Below are 10274 nucleotides of genomic sequence, written 5' to 3'. Positions count from 1 at the left end.
CGAGTGACGTCAAGGGGCGAGGCGCTGCGTGCGGCTGTGGCTCCTGGCCGGACTGGATTTGGGGTACAGAAGGTCTGGCCAGGGCGGCGCTGGGCATCCGCGGGAGAAGTTATCCCAGTGCCAGGGTGGGAACTGCGGGCCGGGGCGACTCTCTCCACGCCCCAGCGACGGAGCTCCGGCCACTGTCAACTGCTCCTTTGTCATTCACTTGCTGACTGTCTACTGTGTGCTAGCACTGTGCTAGACTCTTGGGTGTACAGTGATGATTTAGCCTGGGGATACAAGAGTACAGTGAATTCTCGTGGTCCTTGGCCTCGTGGAGCTTACAATCCACTATAGGAAGCTGACGTTATTAGATACTTAAATGGAAAGTGAAACTATGATAATGAAAGGTATAAGATGCACCAAGACCCATAATAAGGGAAACTATTGTGGATGTGGATATAGGATTGTGGATGTGGAAAGGATTCCTACATGCAATTTACAAGCCAGGAAACGCGCTCAGGCTGAGAAATAACCCGAAGAGTAGGCGTCTGCACTAACCTACTTCAAAACCCATGATCTTTTTTTCATCATGCTGCGAGCTCGGTCAGGAACATCAAACATCATCTGGTTGGGAATTCTTTTGAAGGGGATGCTTCAAGGTGGAAAAGAAAGTTACTGAACCGAGTTTTCAAGTGCCCCTCCCAAAGGGCCTTTTGTAGCTCTACTGACAATTTTTGCTGAGAATATTTATCATAAATATGGAGCATTTCTTCTGCAAAAAGTGTTATTCTTTCATCACAACTACATGGGGTGTGTTTCTGAACTAGGTACATAAGCCCCAGTTATCTGCATTCATATTGCAGATTATTGGAAAATTCTAATAAGTGCATTTTTTTCAGAGCAGAAATTGAAATCATAGCCAAGTTATTGAGGTTCATGGGGGAGTGGAAAAAGGAGAAAGATAGCAAGCAGCAACTACCTTAATTGTACAGTCTGCAGTTCTTGAGGCTATGAAATCCAATTTGGGCAGGGAGGAGGCCCAGAAAGTTGGGAACTAAGAAAGCAGAGTAAGGGAGTGGGGGCAGGGAGAATGGGAGCAAATGGAGAAAAGAAAGCTTCAAACAAAAAGGACAATTAATTAAATCTCTGAAAATTGAAGCCAGCAGGAAAATTGAGACGACTATATGAAAATATATATAATAATACGTGTAATATAATATATACATATATAATACTAGCTATACATATAAAAATAAATATTGAACACTTTACTAAGCACTGTATTTGTGTGTCTAGACGTAATGTGTATGTATGCTATATATATATAATTTCATCTTTCTGAAAACACATGAAGTATGTGCCATTATTTGTCTCCGCTTTACATATGAAGAAATAGAGGTTAAGTAACTTGCCCAAGGTCACAAGTTTAATAAATGGTAGATTCAGAAGTTAAACTTGGGACCATAGGACTGCAAAGACTGTCCCAAACCATTATGCTATACGGTCAAGAGCCATAATACAGTATAAAGGGCCAAATGGAAACCACTCCTCTGTCCCCACTGATGCTACGGCCTCATCAAATCTTACTAGCCTTGGAACAGTCCTGTCATTTTTGTCCCTGCCTCTGTGCCTATGTACATATTGTATGCTCAGTTCTGTATAATAGTTTAAAGAACAATAGATGCCAAATGTTGGAAGCCTTGCTAATATATGAATTATATAAACATATACAGATTTCCAAAAGTAGCCATCACGACAAAGAATATTTCTAGAGACAGAGAAATATTTCATAATGATAAAATGGTAAATAAAACCACAAGCCATTATCAATTTTAAGTGTATATGTGAACATAAGAGAATTTTGAAGCATATGAAGAACAAGTACCAAAGCTAAAAGGGGAAAAAGGCATACCCATAGTCATTGTTGGAGACACTGACAGAATTTTCTCAGTAATTCATAGAACATCCAGATGATTTAAAAAAATCAGAAAAGATGTAGAAGATCTGTACACTACCAACTATTTTAACTGACATTTGTAGAATACTAGAGCCAACTACTTCAGGGTAAACATTCTTTTCAAATACACGTGAAGATGGAGTATATATTGGGCTATAAAGTAAGTCAGTAGATGTTTAACAGAATAAATCTTACAGAGTATGCTCTCTGATCACAACAGTATTAAATATAAACTAAAAAACAATAACTCACCTAGAGAAGCCCCAAACGTGAAATAAAACAACCTTACTTCTAATAGCCCATAGGTGAAGGAAAAAATCAAATCACAAATATTAATAATAATAGAAAATATTTGAACTGAGTGATAAGTAAAATGCAACAATAAAAACTCATGGAAACAGCTAAATCAGTGCTTATATTATGAAATCAGTGTTTATATTATGAAAAAAAGTCCAAAATCAATGATCTATGCTGTCTGTTAAGAAACTTAGAGAGCAAATTAAACACCAAGTAAAGATTAGAGTACAGAACAATGAAATTGAAAAAAGATGAACAATAGAGAAAAATCAATGAAACCAAAAGCTGGTTTTTGAAGTGATTAATAAAATTGAGAAATCTCTAGCTAGACTTATTAATAAGGAAGAGAAAACACAAATTACCAATATCGAGATTGAAAGAGAAGCCATCAATACAAATCCAAAAGATATTTACAAAAATAAGGGAATAGGATAAACAACTACATGTTAATAAATTTGGTCACAACTAAAACAATTGAATACCTTGAAAGACAAATATTAAAACTGACACAAGAAGAAATAGATAATATGATAGCCCTATATGTACCATAAAAATTGAATCCAAAATTAAGAAAGCCATCTCACAAAGGAACCTCAGGATCAGATGGCTTTACGGTTGAATTCTATCAAACACATGAAGAAATAATACAACATTTTGGGAAAACAGAAAAGAAGAGAATATTTGCTAAACCCATTTTTTAGAGGCAATATTACTCTGATACTAAACCAGAAAGACATTACAAGAAATAACCATAACTCATATCCCTTATGCATGGAGACAAAATTATATAGTTGCACATATATATGCAAAATAAATCCAGTAATTTATAAAAAAGATTATGATCAAGTGAGATTTATTGGAGAAATCCAAGATTGGTTTAACACTCAAAAATCAGTTAACATAATTCACCATATTAACAAAATGAGGGAGAAAGCCCATATAATTATATCAATAGATGAAGCAAAAACATTTTTCTAAAATTTAACATCTATCCATGATTTAAAATGCTCGACAAACTGAAAAAAATGAAGGAAGGAAACATCCTAAACTGGTTCAAGGGCCTCTACAAAAAGCCTGCAGAGAGCACCTTAATTAATGATGAAAGACTGAATGTCTTCTCCTAAGATTAACACAAGAATACCCAGTCTTACTAGTACTCCTAGTCAACATTCTTCTGGAGGCCCTAGGCAGTGCAATAAGACAAGAAGATGAAAAGAAAGAGAAGAAGAAATAGGAAGAGGAGAAAGGAAGAGGAGAAGGGAGAGAAGAAGAAAACAACAAGTATACATAATGGAAGGGAAGAAGTAAAACTCTCTTTATTGCAGACAGCATGACTGTGTACTGTAAAATCATAAGGAATCCAGAAAAAAACTCCTAGAGCCATTTGAACTCAGCAAGGCCTATGCAAGGTCAATATACAAAAATAGAATTCTACATACTAGCAATAAACAATCAGAAAAATAAAAATTACAATTTCATTTCCAACAACATCCAAAAGTATGAACTATTTACACATAAATGTACTAAACTATATTCAATAATTGTACATTGAAAGCTACACAACATTACTGAGGGAAGTTAAAGACCTAAATAATGAAGAGCTGTATCATGTTCATGAGATAGAAGACTCAATATTATTAACATATCAGGTTTAAATAATGCAATTTGTTGTTTGTATATTATGCACCAATAATTTTATTTTTAAAAAGATCTCAGGAGCAAAGAGTTCCTGATTATTAAGAAATAAAGTGATGTTCTTCACTTGTAAGAGAAAAACAAAGTCTTAAAAAGACACAACAAAACAAAAATTTTCAAATTTAATAACACTGGCTTGAAAGGCCTTAAATATTCTCAAAAAAAAAGTTACTAAACAAGTTTCAAATATCAGAATGGCTTTTTCACAATGGGTTTCCTGCCAGAACACAGGTGTTGTGAAAACCACTCCTAAAGGCTAAAATGGGAAGGCAAAAGACTCATATCAACATCATCGTCATTGGACACATAGATTTGGGCAAGTCCACCACCACTGATCATCTGATCAACAAATGTGGTAGCATCAACAAAAGAACCATCGAAAAATCTGAGAAGGAAGCTGCTGAGATGGAAAAGGGCTCTTTCCCATGCCCGGGTCTTGAATAAACTGAAAGCAGAGACTGAACTTCGTATCACCATTGACATCTCCCCATGGAAATTTGATGTCTCAGGACACACAGATTTTTATCATAAACATGAATCCAGGCACATCTCCAACTGACTTTCCTGTTCTGATTGTTGCTGTTGACATTGGTGAATCTGAAGGTGGCATCTCCAAGAATGGGCAGACCCATGAGCATGGTGTTCTTGCTTGTACACTGGGTATGAAGCAACCAATTGCTGGTGTTAACAAAATGAATTCCACTGAGCCACCCTATGGCCAGAAGAGAAAATTGTGAAAAACGACAGCACTTATATTAAGCAAATTGGCTACAACATGGACACAGTAACATTGGTGCCAATTTCTGGTTGAAATAGTGACAACATGCTCAAGCCACATGCTAACATGCATTGGTTCAAGGGATGGAAATTCACCTATAAAGATGGCAATGCCAGTGGAACCATGCTGCTTGACACTCTGCACTGCATCCTACCACCAACTCATCCAACTAATAAGCCCTTGGGTCTACCTCTCCAGTATGTCTGCAAAACTGATGGTAGTGGTACCGTGCTTGTGGGCCGAGTGGAGACTGGTGTTCTCAAACCCAATATGGTGGTCACCCTTGCTCCAGTCAATATTGTAACTGAAGTAAAGTCTGTTGAAATGTTTCATGGGCCAGGCGTGGTGACTCATGCCTGCAATCCCAGCACTTGGGAGGCCGAGGAGGGCAGATCACATAAGGCCAGGAGTTTGAGACCAGCCTGGCCAACATGGTGAAACCCTGACTCTACTAAAAATACAAAAATTAGCCAGACATAGTGATGCATGCCTGTAATCCCAGCTACTTGGGAGGCTGAAGTGGGAGGATCGCTTGAGCCCGGGAAGCAGAGTTTGCAGTGAGCCGAGATTGCACCACTGCACTCCAGCCTGGGTGACAGAGTGAGACTCCATCTCAAAAAAAGAAAAAAAGAAATGTACCATGAAGCTTTGAGTGAAGCTCTTCCTGGGGACAATGTGGGCTTCAATGTCAAGAATGTGTCTGTCAAAGATGTTTGTTGTGGCAAAGTTGCTAGTGACAGCAAAAATGACCCACCAATGGAAGCTGGCTTCATTGCTCAGGTGATTATCCTGAGCTATCCAGGCCTGGATATGTGTACCTTATCAAGGAGCTACTTGAGTCCAGGAGCGGTGGCTCATACCTGTACTCCCCACCACTCAGGAGGCTGAGGTGGGAGAACTGCTGGAGCCCAGGAGTTTGAGACCAGCCTGGACAACATGGTGAGACCACATCTCTAATGAAAAGAAGCAAAGAAGCTGCCTGAGGAACTGATACACTGAAACAAAGGAGTGAACCAAAACAGAGGAAGACAGGACATACAGTCTCAGAAAGGTGAAGAAAAATCCCAGGATGACAGGTGAGCACTGGGCCCAAAGAGCAACCAGGGCAAGTAGCAGGTCGAAAGATTCTAGTAGTGCTATTATCAGGAATAGTCACACACACACACACACCCCTCACGTGTCTAATTGTATTAGAAGAGGTTACAGGACTGGGAAACAGTAGACCAGAAGCTTAATTCATGACTAGACACAGAAAACTAGAAAACCAACCAATTAACCAAATGACAATAAATAAAGAAAGAAAGAAATAAAACCACCACTAGGGAAACAAAAATTGTGCAAGAAAGGAAAAGTCGTAATAACAACCATAATATACCACATAACCTGGTGTGAATACTATTTACATAACCATTAAAATGTGAACCTGCAATGTTAATTTAACAAAAATTATGACACAGCTATAATGGGTTGGTAGGGATATGGGCAGTGTATATATGTGTGTAGTTCAGGTGGAGGAGGGTGCAGAGAGAAGTGATTCTTCATCTTCTATGATGGAAAGTCAATAGGTAAAACCTAAAATTGAAAAAAAAATTACAAATTAAGTTATTAGAGAGATGGAGATGAATACCAAAAGTTGTCAAAGAGAAATACGTAAAACTACAGGGCTTTAAAACATAAAGTTGTTTTTTTAAAAAAGCAATCCCTTGTTCCTACTTGTCACCAACCACTTACCACTCCCCTAGACATCAGTTTTACCTTCGCTGTGTCCTGTTGTTTGTCGATATTGTTCTGTCAACACACATTTGTGGACCAGCTCCTGACACACTGTGCTGATTATTGAGGTGACCAAGATGAACAGCATCCCTAACTTGGAGAAGCTCAGATTATACCAAGGTAACAAATACTAGTGATACAAAGTTGCCAGTGCTATATTAATCAGAGGCTGGGAAGTGATGATGGAGGAAGAAATTAGTTCTAGGGTTGGCTTCAAAAGGAAGCAAGATGATACACTCAAAACATCAAGGTTTTTAGGTACTGTTAGAGGTCCTATTATGAGAACATCTGCATCCCTTTCCCCTCCCGCTCTTGCCCACAGCCTCTGCTACCCATTGCTTAGGGAGCCTGCTGTCCCACATGGTTCTTCCTTGCATATTCTTCCCTTGAATGTTCCCATGGCTCCCTCTGGCATTTCGTTCAGGTTTGTGCTCAAATAGCACCTCTTGAAAGATGCTTTTCCATGGATGCCCTTATCTAAAATATCCCTCACACCCCATCACACTTTGTCTCCTTGCCCTATCCTAATGTATTTGTCTTCAAAGCACATATCAACAGGTCATTATGCATTGCTTTACTTGTGTGGGTTTGTTTAGTTTCTTCACTGGAATGAAGGTGCCACAAGAACAGGAATTTTGTCCTGTTTGGTTGCCACTAGAACAGGAATTTTGTCCTGTTTGGTTGCCACTATCCCTGTGCTTAGAACAGTGCCTGGCATGTAGTAGGTACTCAACATCTATTAACTAAATGAGTAAATGGATGAAGAATGAATGCCTCCAGTCCAAATCTCTCACCTGAATGCAGACCACATACTCAACTGCCACTATCTTCTCTCTGCCAAGCCATTTCCTGTTCCATAACCTCTCATAGCCTCCCAAGGGCTCAAGCCAGACATTTGTGAGTCAATTCTGACTTTTCCCCCTTCCTTCCTTCTCACAAACATCCAAATAGGCAATCACTAAACCCAGTCCATTTTATTGTTGAGTTCTTCCAAATCTGTCTGCTGCTCAGCACCCCTACTGCTCTTACCTTGATTTAGGTTATCCTCATGACCAAATAGTTGAACCAGCCTCTTCCTAACCTTATTACCAGTCTCCAGTCTTTCATCCCTCCAGCTCTCCTCCAAACTCCTACCATAATGATCTCCATAAAATGCAAATCTGATCTCATGACCACTGTTCTTAAAACATATGCCCTCAGAATAAAGTTCGAACTCCTTTGCATGGCCCCCCTAGGCCCTTTGCCACTACCTGGTGCTGACTCCTGTAAATCTTCTCTGACCGCCTGGCCAGTCACACTCACCACACACACCATGTACCACCCTGCTTAGCTTTGGCCCTTGCTACTCCCTCTGCTTAGAACATCTCCTCCTGTCTCTTAGCAATTGGACCAGATAGCAAGGGCTCTGGGGAAATTTCCTTCCCTGATGGATGCTGCCAGGGCATCCTGTGCCCACCCCTGTACACTGTAAACCATGTGTCTACTCGATGGCTTCCTGCACTGAACTCTAAGCTCCAGAAACGTAGTGCCTGCCTGTGAAAAATTAGTATTTGTGTCCCCAGTTCCTAGCATGATGCCTGACACAAAGGAGATACTTAATGAATGTCTGATGAATGAATGAATGGAGGCATGAATCTGTTTTTAGAATTTAGCAGTAAAGTAGAAAATGGATTGCCAGTGGGGAGTCTGAAAGCACACGGACTAGTTAAGAGGTAATTGACATATTCTAGACAAGATGAAGAGGGCCTGGACTCAGGCAGAGGCAATGGGAATGGAAATGAGGAAGCAGAATCAAGACACTTTTGTTAAAAAAAAAAAAAAAGATATTTTATGAGCAAATGCAATTGATTGAGTACTGTGTATTTTCTGAAGAATGGCTCCAGTGTTTTAAATTTAGACAAAGGGCCGGAAAGCCAGTCGTACCCATGAGAAGCAATCAATCAACAAACTTCATCAAAGTGAGAAGAGGTGATTGAAGTAGACAAAGAGGTTAGGGAAGCACATAGAGTTTCTGATACAGAAATAAAAGAGAGTGTTTTAACTGCTGAAGAATCAAGAGACTGACAAGGAGAGTGAAGATTTTAGTGCCGAGGATGTAATAACTGGAAAAGTTTGCTTCAACCCTTAATATAGTAATAAAGTTTGTAGACAGCCTACAATATTACACTGACTGGGAAGTTATACATTATACAGACTGCCTTCCATTTTGATGAGACATATATAAAAGTAAGCAGGCCAGTTTCTGGGATTTATTGGGGAGAAATAACTAACTTCCAGGGCATGTCACAGGATCAGTGTAGCCTCATCCCATTTACATTTGACATCTCTAGAGCCATAACGTGATAGGGATGCTTAAGGGATCTCTGAAATGTGGAAAGATTCTATTATGACATCTATGCTCTTAGTCAAAGTGTGGGGAAGGGAAAGAAACAGCTATTTCTTAGGAACCTACTACTGCGTAAGGCTTTGTGATTTTACATCCGTCTTCCACCTTCACCATAGCTGACTTCAGGAAATTCTTTATAAGAATTGTTTGCTTCAAAGACAATGAAAACTTGTAAATACAGGTTTTTTTCTAAATAGGTAATGAATACATGTTGCAAAACATTTAATCAATACAAAAAAGTAGAGTTAAAAATAAATCTTCTCCAGCCCCTGATGGTGAACCACAATTTCCTCTCTCTAGAACGATAACTAAAAACAATTTCTTGTGCATATTCCAAGAATATTCTATGCATAAGTACAATTTACATAATTCATTCAAAATTCATTTAATATACACTGAACACCAACATTAACTCACTACACATCTATTCCATGCTTTATTTTTTTTTTAACTTAATAATATCTAGCAGAAAGCTCCCCATCTTAGGACAGACTGGTCTCATTCTTTTTTCAGTCCACATAATATTCTATTGTCTGAATGTATCATATTTTATTTAGCAAAGACTGTATTGGTGAATATTAAAGATGTTTTTTAGATATTCTTTTTACATACATAATTTCTTATGCATGCAGGTAGAACTGTATATGCTAACAAGGTTCAAAAGGAATATAATGTGAACAACATATGTAAGTTTCAATGTTCTAGCAGCCACATTTTTAAAAGTAAAAGAAATAAGTAAAATTAATCTTAATAGTATATTATATTTAATTCATTATATCCAAAATATGTCATTTCCAACATGTAATCAATTAAAAAATGAAATATTTTACATTATTTTACTTATTCTAAGGCTTTAAAATTCAGTGTGTGTTTTACACTTAAATTACATGTCATTTCAGATACGCCACATTTCAAGTGCTCAGTAACCAAATATGGTCACTGGCTGCTATACCGGAGAGCACAGGCGTATACATTCCCAGATGGGAAATTGCTCAGAGGAGTAGTATATGGTTAAATTATTATTTTAAAAATTGCTGTTGTCAAATTGCTTTTCAGAAAAAGTTGTACCAATTTACACTTCCCTTAATAATATGCTTACTTCCCCTATCATTTAGGAGTTAGGTGAAAATAGTCTATTATTGAGTTTTACTTTGCATTTATGTTATATTTATGTTATATTACAAGAAAGATTGAGCATCTTTTTTTTTTTTTTTTTTCCTTTGAGACAGAGTCTCTCTCTGTCACCCAGGCTGGAGGGCAGTGATGTTATCTTGGCTCACTGCAAGCTCTGCCTCCCGGGTTCATGCCATTCTCCTGCCTCAGCCTCCCTAGTAGCTGGGACTACAGGCGCCCGCCACCATGCCTGGCTATTATTTTTGTACTTTTAGTATAGACGGGGTTTC

General features: G+C 38.4%; 1 pseudogene; it reads left to right on the top strand.

The window, feature by feature from the left end:
• Positions 1-4195: 4195 nt before the first annotated feature.
• On the top strand, positions 4196-9886 carry LOC126931654 (elongation factor 1-alpha 1-like; annotated as a pseudogene).
• The last annotated feature ends 388 nt before the right edge of the window (positions 9887-10274 follow it).

This window comes from Macaca thibetana, chromosome 11, assembly GCF_024542745.1.
Source record: "Macaca thibetana thibetana isolate TM-01 chromosome 11, ASM2454274v1, whole genome shotgun sequence".
In the NCBI taxonomy this organism is placed as follows: Eukaryota; Metazoa; Chordata; class Mammalia; order Primates; family Cercopithecidae; genus Macaca; species Macaca thibetana.
Note: the sequence above shows the minus strand (reverse complement) of the source record. Positions and strands in the feature narration are given on the sequence as shown.